Source organism: Acartia tonsa, chromosome 7, assembly GCF_053477335.1.
Source record: "Acartia tonsa isolate MP-2025a chromosome 7, ASM5347733v1, whole genome shotgun sequence".
NCBI classification, from domain to species: Eukaryota; Metazoa; Arthropoda; class Copepoda; order Calanoida; family Acartiidae; genus Acartia; species Acartia tonsa.
In genome coordinates, this window is record NC_137266.1 from 12,386,264 (window position 1) to 12,400,005 (window position 13,742).

Below are 13,742 nucleotides of genomic sequence, written 5' to 3' on the forward strand. Positions count from 1 at the left end.
GGAAAATCTCCCCCTCGCACCAAAAAAGCGGATATAATGAATTTCCCTTATTTATGGATATATGGATAATTTTATAAAATCTTAATTGGTTGAAGGAAAATTTTGTTTCTCATCATTGGAGATTCTTTATAGATATAACTAAACACTCTTTGGGTTATATGTATGTATATGAAGCTTTAAATAAGATGAAGTTGAGCTGATTCCTGTCAGATAGTTTGGACACTTCATATTTGTATGGAAAACCACTGGATCCCCTAAAATGAAATTATGTTATTTTGTTTGATTCTTAATCAGCAATGTATAAACCTGTGCATGTGACAAAATATGGCTTTATAATCCTATGTCAAACGCCTTCAGACCATCACGATCCTTTGATTGCACGACCTTTGTCTGGAAGTCCTTAATGTGTATAGTAATGATTTACGCCTGTTTTGGGCAATGGTATTCCCCCCACAATAACTATTTTTGATAGGCACCTGACATAGCAGCAGTAGAAAGCATTTTTTAACGACATTAGTTATGGTGCGGTTTTAGGCCGAGATTTGAACCTATCACCTTCACGACAACAAGCGGATACCAGAGTCGCTGGCTTGCTCTATCCAGGGATCTAAAGGAATTAGACAATGGCTGATAAATTGGTGTACAACCCAAATGGTGATACACAAAACTACCCCTTCTGTAGATTAAAATTAGTGGCTGAAACGTTTGAACACTCGTCTTAATGAAACAACCATTCTAATTCACTGAAGTCCCTAAATTTGATAAGCCAACGAATAAGAAAACGTTATTATAAACTTTGGGCACTTGTGTAATTAATAGCCTATTGTCTCCTCTCTCTCTTTCTCTGGCTCTATCCCTACACTCCAGATAACTTTGAACCAGGTCATCCTTGAGTTTTTACCCTTACTTGTAAAAAAAACTTTTCTTTTGATTGTTAAGCACTTTTAATTTTTCTTTCTCGTATTTATTCGAATCCGGTGGATAGGAACCGGTTCTCATCCATACGAAAAAACTATGTCTAGCATCGTATTATATCCAGCTTTCTACGAAAATAAAAATGTTGAATTATAAGATTAAATATAATTGTACATTCTATATCCGCGGAAAGCCGTTTATAATACGATGAAAGAAATAACTATTCCTTCATTTTCATAAAGATGTTTGAAGTTTGAATGTGAAATAGATAGATATGTATGAAATAGCTTATAGTGCTTGATAAAAAATGACATCATACAATACAAAAAAAAACAATGAGAGGCCATGAAACATTGTAATTGACCAATGTTAAAATGTATAATGGCCTATCATAGGTCAATGTACTGTAGGATGTCATTTATTATTAGACCCTAATAAGATGCATCGATACGATTGATAATCATTGTGTATGTTTATTGAGATGTTATATTGATTTAACTTTTAACTATATCGGTACTCTAAAATATAGCCCGTTCGCACGTCTGTCACTTAAAATATCTGTTTTTTGTTGTTTAGATTCCTTTTTATAATGTGGTATATTTTTTTCAAGCTGCTCTATGACTGATTATTAGCCGTTTCTAAAGAAATAATAGTACCTAATAGTACTTTTTAAAAATAATTTCACATAACACTATAAATTATATAGCCATACAAGCTAAAACAATTATTATCATTTAATGTGAGTTAGGTATAAGTTTTCTTAGAATTAAATCTTTTAGCAAGTCAAAAGTAAGAAATGGTCAAATATGTTAATATTTCAACATACTGCTAAATTCGTTGCTACCAAAATAATAGAATTGTACAGTGGATCGTTATTTTAGCCAACTACAAGTTTCACCTTTTTAGATTACATGATAATCTTTGGAAAAGAATTTTTAGATCTTGGTGTAAAAAAATATGTTATAATTAAATTACATGATTTCACTTTAAAATATTTATAGTGTTAATTACAAAATCAGATTTTTATAATACTCGTATCTTAGTTCTGAATAAATTCTAATTTAGGATTAAATCAAGAAATTTCTATAAAACATTTTTTCTATAGAAGAATTATCCACAATCTTTAACTAAAGATTTGAGAAACAAAAATTATATAGGAAAGAAAAACACATTGAAAACAAACAATAACAAGCATGGTTTTAATCAAAGACAACACATTATTTAATATAATAATCTAATATATTTTCTCGTATTCATTCGAATCCGGTGGATAGGAACCGATTCTCATCCATACGAAAAAACTATGTCTAGAATCGTATTCGTATTCTCCGAATATAAAAATGTACAATCATAAGAAAACTTATATCCCTCCCCCCCCCCCTCCTACAGTTAAAGGATGAGAGAAGTCAAAATATTTGATTGCGCTTCGCGCTTTACTATGGCAATACCCTTTGCACGCCGTTGTTGGGGCTAGGAAAACAGGAATGGGCAAATTGATTATAAAACAAAGTTGAATTTAAAAACCTTACTCTTATATATAATTACTGAAGGAAACAGTAAAACTGTTAAGATTGGTTCAATTTATAAAGTAGTATGGTTTTTTAGTCTGTAACTAATAAACCGATTGACTTCTCCATTTTATGGAAGCTTCAAATAGGCCCCATTATGTTTTTAGGCTATTATATTTTTTTATTCGGGTCCTTTATTTCTTACCCCCCCCCCCCCCCTCTTTCAAATACGGAGCCCCTAGATACTGTGGGCGCAACCGCTAGTTTAATTATAAAGTAGCCACTCTTCTTAATCATTAAAACTCACACACATGTAAAGGTGAAAAGTAAATTAATCATATTTGTCTGATAAAATAAATATTTTTTAGATTTAAAAGTTCTCCGAAAAACTACTAAAATGATCAGTTTTTGATTTGCATTTTATTGTATATTTTATTGATATTTTAATTTTGTGGTACAGAAATTTTAGAAGATTTCTTTGCAGATTTGAAAAAACACCGTTTTTACGTTTACTAATTTTTATCTCATTTGATTGGGAGATTTTTTCTGAAAATTCTTATTCCAATGTGATATACTAACTTTTTTTCTCGTTAGTAAGCTTCCTAGTAGTTGGATAGACACATGGTTAGATAGACGGGTATAATTTGGATAGATAGATGAATAGACAGATGAATGGATACTGATAGACAGACGGATGGATAGACAGATGAATGGATAGGTATAATTTGGACAGATAGATAGATAGACAGATGGATGATGATATATAAATGGATATACAGATGGATGGATAGACAGATGGATGGATAGACAGATGGATGGATAGCCAGATGGATGGATAGACAGATGGATGGATAGACAAATGGATGAATAGACAGATGAATGGATAGACAGATAAATGGATAGACAGATGGATGCATAGACAGATGGATGATAGATAAATTGATAGACTTCTGGATGGATAGACAGATGGATGGATAGGCAGATAAATGGATGGACAGATGGATGGATAGGCTGATAAATGGACAGACAGATGGATGGATAGACAAATAAATGGTTAGACAGATTAATGGATAGACAGATGGATTGATAGACAGATGTATTGATAGGCAGATGGATTTAAAGACAGCTCGATGGATAGACAGATGGATGGATAAACGGATAGAAGGATATATAGTATGAATAGTTAGTATAGATAGATAGATGGGTATAATTTAGAGAGATGGATAGACACAAAGATAAATGTTTAGATGTAGTTACTTACTTTGCATTAATAAGCAATGGATGCAATAAGGATAAATTTCAGGTAGGGAGGGGACATGAGACTGTAAATTATACTGGTACCCAAAGTTTTATACTCAAAAACTTTGAGTACTAGATTGGTTGGTTTAATCTAGCAGTGTCCCAACTATTAAACAAATAATTGTATTCTTTATAAGGGGTAATTTAGTTTATCTAAATTGGGGATGTTCATAATTTTTGGTATATGAATATATATAAAAAAAAACTTTTTAAAAAATAGTTTTAGTCAGACTTTTAGATAGAAAAGGAGATAGATAATAGTTATTACTCGCATCGTATCATAAACAGCTTTCCGCGGATATAAAATGTACAATAAGATTAAAACCAGTTTTTATATTCGAATGGATGCGATCCGGTTCTAATTCACCGGATGTCAATCGGTTGCGAATAAATACGAGGAAACATAATTATGAAATATAAAAATCTACTTACTTTTGATCATTAAGCTTTCTGGAACCTCTGTTTGTCTCTCTTATGCTGCTGAGAGGCTCCACAGAATTTGATGGAGGGGAAGGCCCTGTTTTTAATGTTTGCCATTTAGATATTTTTTTATTTTGAATTTTATTGTCCGTTTTTAAGAGCTAAGCTTTTCTATAATTAGGGTCGTTCCGTCCGTCCGTCTGGAACTGATAGCTTCTTTCGTTAATTTAGGCATTTTATAATTTTCCTTTCGATTTCAATGGTGATTCTTGTAGTAGTTGGGTACGGTTTAGAAAGCGTAGCAACTCTATAATCGTTATTAGAATTTCAGTTTTAACAACAAATTTTTATGTGATATAATAATTCAATTTATCTGATTTCTAGGACAACAAAGTACAATGTTAGTAGCGAATCATCTCTATAATCAAGTGCAAAATATTTTAGTATATCCTTAAACATTATTCTGTATTTAAGCAGTTTTTAACAAAATTTACTTACAATTTGTCTAATCTTTTTATCTATCTATTCATTTATATCTCAATCTATCAACCTCTTTATGTATCTTTATCTATTAGTCCACCTACCTAGCTATCTAATTTTTAGCAACCATTCCTAAATGTTGGATAGGAAAATCAGGAAGAACTCTGACTTCATGAATATTGGATCCAGCTCCTGTAATTTCATTATTCTCTAATTTATTGTTACTGTTTATTTCACTAATTGTATGTATAGTTGTAGAATGATTATAACAAGAAAAAATTATTTCAAATTTCTAAAGCTAAAAAATGGTTAATCCTAATATTTAAGTAACAGGATCTGTCTGTCTGTTTGTTTGTCTGTCTGCATGCAACATTGGATCCCTCATAGGTCCTGTAAAGGTTTATGAATATTTTGTGGTAGGGTACCACCATCCTAACGAAAGAAATCGTCACAAGGAAAACATTTTCCCCTATAAAAAAAAACTTTTTTTTACTGTTTCTTTGTAAATCTAATTTAAAAAATTGGGTTTTCGATTTTAACCACTCCCCTCATCAAGGGGCGTAGACGCTAGTTAGAATTAAGAGAAATACCAAGAATGCTTAGCTTGGCTTTAGTTTTGTTAAAAAAAACGCAGCTTTACCTTAGCTATGGAATCCATATTGCTGATTATTATGACTTATTTACCAATAAAAGGACGCTAGTTTGATGAAAAAAAATGATGGGATCATTAACTAGGGATGAATTCACCTAAATGTCAATAAAATTACACCCTTTCTTTTGCTTTCTTTATCAACATTTTCTTTTGATTTTCGCGATTTCTCTTGGGAAGGTGGTTGTACCGTCCCCATAAATAGCTATAAACCTTTCCAGAAGTTACACTGAATCATATTAGTAAACTGGTTAGAGAGATCCTTTGGTACAGACAAATAGAGATCCTGTTACTTTTTACATAAGGATTAACATGAAGGCGTAGAAAAAAATTATTCGGGGGCTGAAAACGGTTGCAATCCTAAACAATGTAACAAGAACTAACTAGATTATATTGTAGTTTCTCTACAAAAGAAACATGACAACAACTCTACATCCCTGTCACTAAAGCTACTGTCACTAATATCTTCCTTATTATCAACAGTTTTATCATCTATTGTCAATGCTTCACTGTGTTGGTGTACTGTAGCACAGATTATTAGAAGATAATGCCAATGGAAGTGCTTCATTCTTGTTTTATTGTTTTTGTCTTTTTAATTCACTAAATTTTATAAAAAGGGATACTTTAGTTTTTAGATTATTTTTAAAGTAGAGTAGAAAAAAGAAAAGGAAGAAAATACAAAAAAAGCCAAAGAGAGAAAGATAGATAGATAGATAGAGAGAGAGAGAGAGAGAGAGAGAGAGAGAGAGAGAGAGAGAGAGAGAGAGAGAGAGAGAGAGAGAGAGAGAGAGAGAGAGAGAGAGAGAGAGAGAGAGAGAGAGAGAGAGAGAGAGAGAGAGAGAGAGAGAGAGAGAGAGAGAGAGAGAGAGAGAGAGAGAAAATTAGAAATTAACAGATAAATAAAATAAATTTTTTTGAAAATGTTGATAAGCCAAAAAATACAAAGTATCCCTTTATAAATTCACTAAATAACTTTAAATTTTCTTCTTTATCCAATTATTTTAATTATTTTCATTGATTTGAAGTAATTTTTTTCTCATAACTTGCTTCATTGTTAATACAATTTTTATTGATTTTCACTTCCCATCAAAACATTTTTTTAAGAATCTGAAAATTTTCATTATATTTTTTTATCAATTCAATAACATCAAGGTTAAAATCGAAGATTTTTGTAGAAAAGCTACTATGTTATTCTCGGTTATCCTTATAATAAAGTAACAGGATGTGTGTTTGTCTGTCTGTTTATACCGAATGATCGCGGTAACCGCTAAACCGATCGGGTTATTCTTAACAGGGTAGCTTCTCATAGGTCCCGGGAAGGTTTATAACTATTTTGGGGGAGGCTACCACCATCCTCCCAAGAGAAATAACAAAATTTTTTTATGCAGAGAGATTTCAACGCAACGGTAGGTATCGTAGAGAAATGAAAGTAACATAGATAGGTATCGTAGAGACTTGAACCAAAAACCAAACATTTAAAGTGCCACTAGAGGCCTCTAGGGGCATAACCGCTAGTTTAAAAAAGAAAGTAGGGAGCAATGCTTGTAAGTAAAAGAAATATGTCATTCCTTTTTTTCACCCGGCCGTAACTATCTCAGCCGAATTATCTCAATATGCAATTATCATGTACCCGAAAAAGGTAAAACTCCTTTCTAGCAAAAATAACGATAACCCCTCCCTTAATGCCGGATGAACGAACTGACCAATAAATGATATCCATGTCAGCAACCCAAACTGACGACAATTTTTACCCTGTCATAATATCCACATAAATCCTATATCCATTAGCAAAGTGGTCAAGACTGTCATAATATCCACGTATATCTTATATCCATACTATTGACATAATTAAGACAAAATTTTGACATGGTATCCCCTAGCAAATCTCTGTGCACGCATATGCAACAACAAAGAATATTTATATTTATATTCTAAAAGTGTTCATTGGTTAACTTTTAGAGTAGCTTTAATAAATAAAATATCAGTAATGCGGAAGTTTCCCAAAAAGTGTTTTGTTGAGCTCAGAACCCCTCTTTATATATTTATATTTGAAATAAATTAAGAGTAAGGAAGATGGGTAGTTTTTCATTTGTTTGATTTCCTCGCAGGGTTAAGGCACCTGAAGTTGAGTACCCGCGGGGTTATGCCCTCTCAGCACAGGTTAGGCATAGGAAAAAACACTTTCCCACTTACTCAATTTTTTTTTTAAAAAAGGGGGGTGTGGGTTGTACTTTGCTGAGAGGCAAACATCAGTTTGATAAATTCTTTTCTAAGTATATTATTTCCTAAAACAACATTCAATCATTTAGTCCAATTTATTTTCTGTGGTTTTTGTGATTAACAATGTGTTAACATATGTAGTGTTTACAGAGATCTAAAGGGATAGGACAATGGCCAGTAAGTTAATGTACGTCACTAATGATAATACACAAAATTACCTCTTTTGTAGATTACAAATAGTGTTTGAAACGTTTGAAAACTAAACTTAATAAACCAATCAAAATTCAATATATTTCCCAAAGTTGTTAAGCCAATGAATAAAAAAATTATCATAAAACATAAGGGACCAGTGTTATAAACAGCTCGATGTCCCATCCCTCCCTAAGTATTTGGTTCTAAAAAATATAATTGTAAATACTAAATAGATTATCACATACTATATTTAGCCGTATTATAGTATGTATTATTCTGTTCTATCATTATTCAGAACTGCCTTTAAAACCAACTTTTGCTTGTTATAAATATGCATGTTGCCTTTCAGTTTAGCTACACTATAAGCTCTACCCACTGGACCGATTTGGTTCTCCATTGCAGTGATGTTCCTTGATTGTTCCAGGAAAATTTCTCCCCCTTACCTCAAGTGCCCCTAGAGGCCTGTAGTGTGTATATACATAGGGATTGTATGGAAATATATGAACCTTTTAATGGCTGTAAAATAACATAATTTATTGAATTCAGAAATTTAAATTTTTATATCGTACTAAAGAATGATTATTAGAAATATTACTGGACAAGTTATGAATAAAATTATTCTTGATTAACTATGGTTAACAGTATAAAATAGTACTAAAATAACTTGGAAACCAAAGGTATTTTTTCATGGTCGACCAATTTGTTTGAAATCTTAAACATCAGTATTTTTATTTATGCTTGATAATCAACTTATAAAAGCAATGTTTTTATATGAATATAGAATATACGAGGATGTTAGGACAAGGAAAAAATTTAGGTTGCTAACATGAAACTCATTTTTTGGTAAGTTCGTTTATCCAGTAGGAGCGGAGGGCATTGCGTAAAATATGTTATTTTAGCTTGCTGCGAGTTTCACTTTATTATAGAACATGAGAATCCAGTATTATAAATCCATTATGATTTGTTGTAAGTTTTTAAATCAATAAATATGCATGTCTAGATGTTCAATTTCTTTATTTGAACTATAGGAACAATCCAAACACTTTGTTGGTGAGAAACACAATTTGGTCTAAAATTCATATTTTATTCATATACTATGTCAGTTAAAGAAATGGATAGATTATTACTTGGAACATACACAAGATTAACATATTCTCTAATAAAGGGAAACTTGCAGCGGGCTAAAATGACGATTTTCCCCTTCCACCAGCTTTACCTCATCCCCTCCCCTCCTACTTGATGAACGAACTGGTCAGTAAACGAGTTCTATGTGAAAAAGCTAAATTAAATATATTTTCTCCCTGTAGACAAGACATAATATCCACATATACTCTACATCCATTGATATACATATAATATACAATTTCTTAACACAATGCTTTTTTGTGAAATTATACCATCCAAAATTTGTTTCGCCCATATTACATGATTGAACCCAGAGGCGTCGTAGCTCGGTGGTAACGCACTGAGTTACTGTGATGAGAATTCGAGTTCTAGTCCCCATGTAGAAACTCGAATTTCTCAGTTGAATACATTCACGCAACTTCCCCTGGTTGTGTAAGAAGGGGATTATTGAGCAAGTTTGGATACTTAATAGTCAAGTACATAATATCAGTACTACCCTTATCCCAAGCTCCTCTTCGGAGAGCGTCATTCATTACGGTGACTTAATTTGGGACACCTGCCATACTCGGCGAGGGTGAGGTAATAATGAGTAGCTCTCATGAGATAGCGGGTCAAGTCATAATGTGCTTGAACGTGGAGCTTGATAGCCCTAGTGGCTATACAAAAGGGTCTCAGCCTACTCCATGACTACTTAGGTTCAAACCCTAAGAGACTATGGCTAATCAATCAACCCTAATTACATAATATTATTTTCCTATAAAACTGTAGTTTTTTTTGTCCTATAAACTTCTACTTCTGTTATGTATATTAATTTTTTTATTAAAAGGAGAAAAAATGTATTTTGATTATAAATTGTTGACAGGAGAGAAAGTAAAGTAATATGAAAGCAAAAGTGTAGCCCCGGGGCTTTTGGTAACTCTAGATTAGTTCTAACCAAACACGAAGGTCTGTAATATGTCACAGTTAGAGGCGAGGACACGTATTCTAAACTCTAAACATCATAATGATTAAATATGTTGCAGAACTGCTCAAAAATACAATATATAAGGACATACTCACATTATAGCACTTGATTATAGAGATGCTTCGATTATAACATTATGCCTTGTCCTAATATAAGTCAAATGAATAGGATAATTAAATCTGATTGTTTTAAAAGATTTTAAATCAACATGTTTTAAATGGACGTACGGACATATTGTTAATGATTATAAAGTTGCTACGCTTTCTAAATAGTATCTAACTACTACAGGTATCCCCTTGCCAAGTTTGAAATCGATAGGACAATTCTATAATGCTTAAATTAGCGATAAGAGCTAACCATTACGGACGGACGAATCGACCCTGATTATATGAAAGCTTCATTTTGAAAAGTGACAATTTCTTCTTTTTCTAGTTCAGTTTTAATCTAAATCATTCTTGTAGATAAAATTACAGTACTATTTGCGTAAAGCATTGGTATCATATTCATTTGTGATACTATGCTCTAAAAAGATCAAGGAAACCGTTAGATAGTTTTGACTCCCAGAAAACTTGGACATATGTCTGTCAGTTACAAATTTTCTCTTCTACTTATCAACTTTTTAAATATGTTTGTACATTCCAGATAATATTATAAATCAACATAATAGTCAATATACTATTAACTTTGAAAAGGAGCAATAAAACTGACCTACTCAGACATACATACGGACATGCAAATAAAAGAACAAATGAAATAACTTACAGTGCATCTTCGCTATTTAAAACTTTAACTACTTTGCATAAACGTTTTATTATGAAGTTGATTAAACTGTAAATACATAAAGAAAGCTTCCACTATAAGCCTAGGGGGAAAAAACAAACATATTAAATACAGCTAATACTAAGGACAGTTATGTCCAAAGCTTAAAGCACAAATGCAAATTTAACCCTTAACAGTCGGGCCCCTTGCCGCACCTTAATCAGTTGTGGGGGGGGGGCGTTTAACGCCCCCCCATATTATCTCAGTTTCTATTAGAGCTAGAGGGCTAAATTTTTTTGTACAAGTCCCCTGTGTTAGGATGAATTTCCGACCTTAAGTAAGTCAAAGTCAATTTTCGCTTCCTTCACCCTTTTATTTAACAACCTTTGTTTTTAGGTCCTTTTTTACTTAAAAATTTCAAACGGCTGTAATTTTCTTATCTTTGAAGGTAGAAGAACAATTTTTTTGCAGAAAATGTTTATCTTTATGTAAATTTTATATTTGAAATGTCAAAATATAAATTTCAGCAGCCGCAGCTGTACTTGGCAGTTGCCAGCCGCCGCAGTCGGCGGTCGGCGGGAAAACGGCGGTAGATCTTTATGAAATTTTAATACGTTATGTAACATGTAAGAAAAGCTTAAGTTTAAAATTTGAAGTCTCTAAGTCAAAAATTGAGGCCACAGGAGCCTTTTAAAGATTTCTGGAGACCTGGAGGATCAGGACCTGCAGGATCATACCTGGAACCTGAAATTGACTTGAACACCTGTATTTTATATCAGGATGTACTACTAGAGGATATTTTAGTATTTTGGCAAGATAAAATACTTTGTTTAAGTCAAATAAGTCAAATATTTTTGCTCTTTACCTGGATGACCCTGCCAGGTTTGCTGGCATCCTGTGCCCGCCAGGATGGAGATATTCAAAAAATTCCAACTCTCAGTTATGTGTCATGCCCAAACTTAAAAAGTCACGCAGTTTGGGCACGCCCCCCCCCCCCGACCGTTAAGGGTTAAGATAAATAAAATTAAAAATATAATAAAAAAAATCGAGCTTTTTATAAACTTTCTTTAGATTCTTCTCATGTAGAATTTATACAAAGTTGCCCTACTTGACATGGATCTAATGGGAAAAGACTATGGCTGATAAATTGATATATATCTCCATTTATGTTACAAAAACTTATGTAGATTAGATTAGTGGTTGAAACGTTTGGACACTCAACTTATTGGACCAACCAATCCAAATTCAAAAGAATTTCCTAAAGTTGTCAGGACAACGAATGAGAAAATTATAAAACTTTGTGGACTAGTGTAATAAACAGCTCAATGTCCCCTTCATCCCTGCCTCCTTAACCCTGGATCATCTGGTGTAAAAGAACCATCACAAATTTACTCTTACTTTTTACTATTGATTTCACGGAATGTTTTTTAAAGCGCAAATTTCTGTAATTAGAGTATGTACGTCTGTCCTAGTTTATAACGGTTAGTTTTTCGTTAATCTAGACATGTTTGAATTTTCTATCGATTTCAAACGTTGGATGATGATTTCTATAACACTTTTTACATACATTTAAAACATGATATTTAAGCTATACATCTCTATAATCAAGTCCTGAAAAAATGTAAACAGAATTCTATATTAAAGCAGTATTGCAGCTAGTTTTATAAAATTTTGTTTATACATTTAAATTAATTATAATACTCTGTTTAATAAGTCAAAAGTGTTAATAATAGTTTGTTCTACAATTTATATTTGAGCTTTGCTTTTATGGATGTTGTCATCCTTGTTTTAATTATAGTGTGAAAATCAAATTATTCTGTAACAATATTCTCTGTTAATTTATAATTTACAGTTCTTAGAAAGAGAAATAAAAGTGAAAGGTTTGATGAAACTTTCAATTTTTAAGATAAAACAAGAATAATAATGACCATAAAAGTAAATCCCTTATATAAAGTAACAGGATGTCTGTTTGTCTGTGTGTTTGTATGTTTGTACCGAAGCATCTCGCTAACCGCTGAACCGATCGTGTTCTCCTAAACAGGCTTCGAATAGGTCCCGGGAGGTTTATAACTATTTTGGAGGAGGGTGTACACCACCCTCTTAAGAGAAATCGCAAAAAAAATTTAGCTTAGAGACTTGAACGCAACATAGACAATTATTTCTCAATAACATTTAAAGTGCCACTAGAGGCCTCTAGGGGGCTTAGCCGCTACTCCTATAATATAAATAATATTAAATACCCGTCGGCCAACAAATTGGACATACATACATAGTATAGCAATAGAGTAGCTACGTTTCTAACAAGAAGAAATAAAAAGTAACTTTCATATTTATCCAAAAATATCATTGACAGTTATTTCGGAAGATTTTTCTTATTTTTGATTGATTTTTTCCTAGGTAATTTATAGATTAAGATTTACGTAATTATTATTCAATTTTCTATATCATAATTTTATTTAAAAATATTCTGACAAATAAAAGTAAAAATATTTCTCACACAGGGTGTGTAAAAAAGGTCGTAAATATTTTTTTGTGTTAAATGTGATCCACCCTGTTGGACTGTGAAAAATTATGGGCCCCAAAGTTTTATAACAATTCTTAGCGTAAATTTTGTGTACCTTTTATGAAATCATGGTTGGTTGATTCAAGCTAGCTGTGTCCAAACTTTTCGAATTTTACTTTAAAAATGTATATTTATTCTACATTATTGGGAACATACATCATTTTACTGTCCATTGTCTTTTCCCTGAAGACTCATGTGAAAAATAAAGCGAGATTATAAGCATAAAGTAATTTGTAAATTTGTAAATGAGAGGAGGTGAAAGCATGGGATTTTTTTACATACATAAACGCTGTTATCCTAGTTTTTCCTTTAAAAATTTACTTTCATTTGGAAAATTATCACTTTCATTAACATTCTAGGAAAAAAGTAATTCAGTGATCTAAAGGGATAAGACAATGAATGATTTAATGATGATATACAAAATTACCCCTTATAATAAGTGGTTTAAATCTTTGTATGCAAGCGTGCAATCACTAATTGTAATCTACAGATGGGGTAATTTTGTGTATCATCAATTTATCGGTCATTGTTTTATCCCTTGAAATTCACTGTATACTATAAGAATAAAATTGCGTTTCTTTAAAAATTAAGATTTAAAATTTGTTGAACAATCGCTATAATGACATACGAGTAGGTTTGCCATATGAA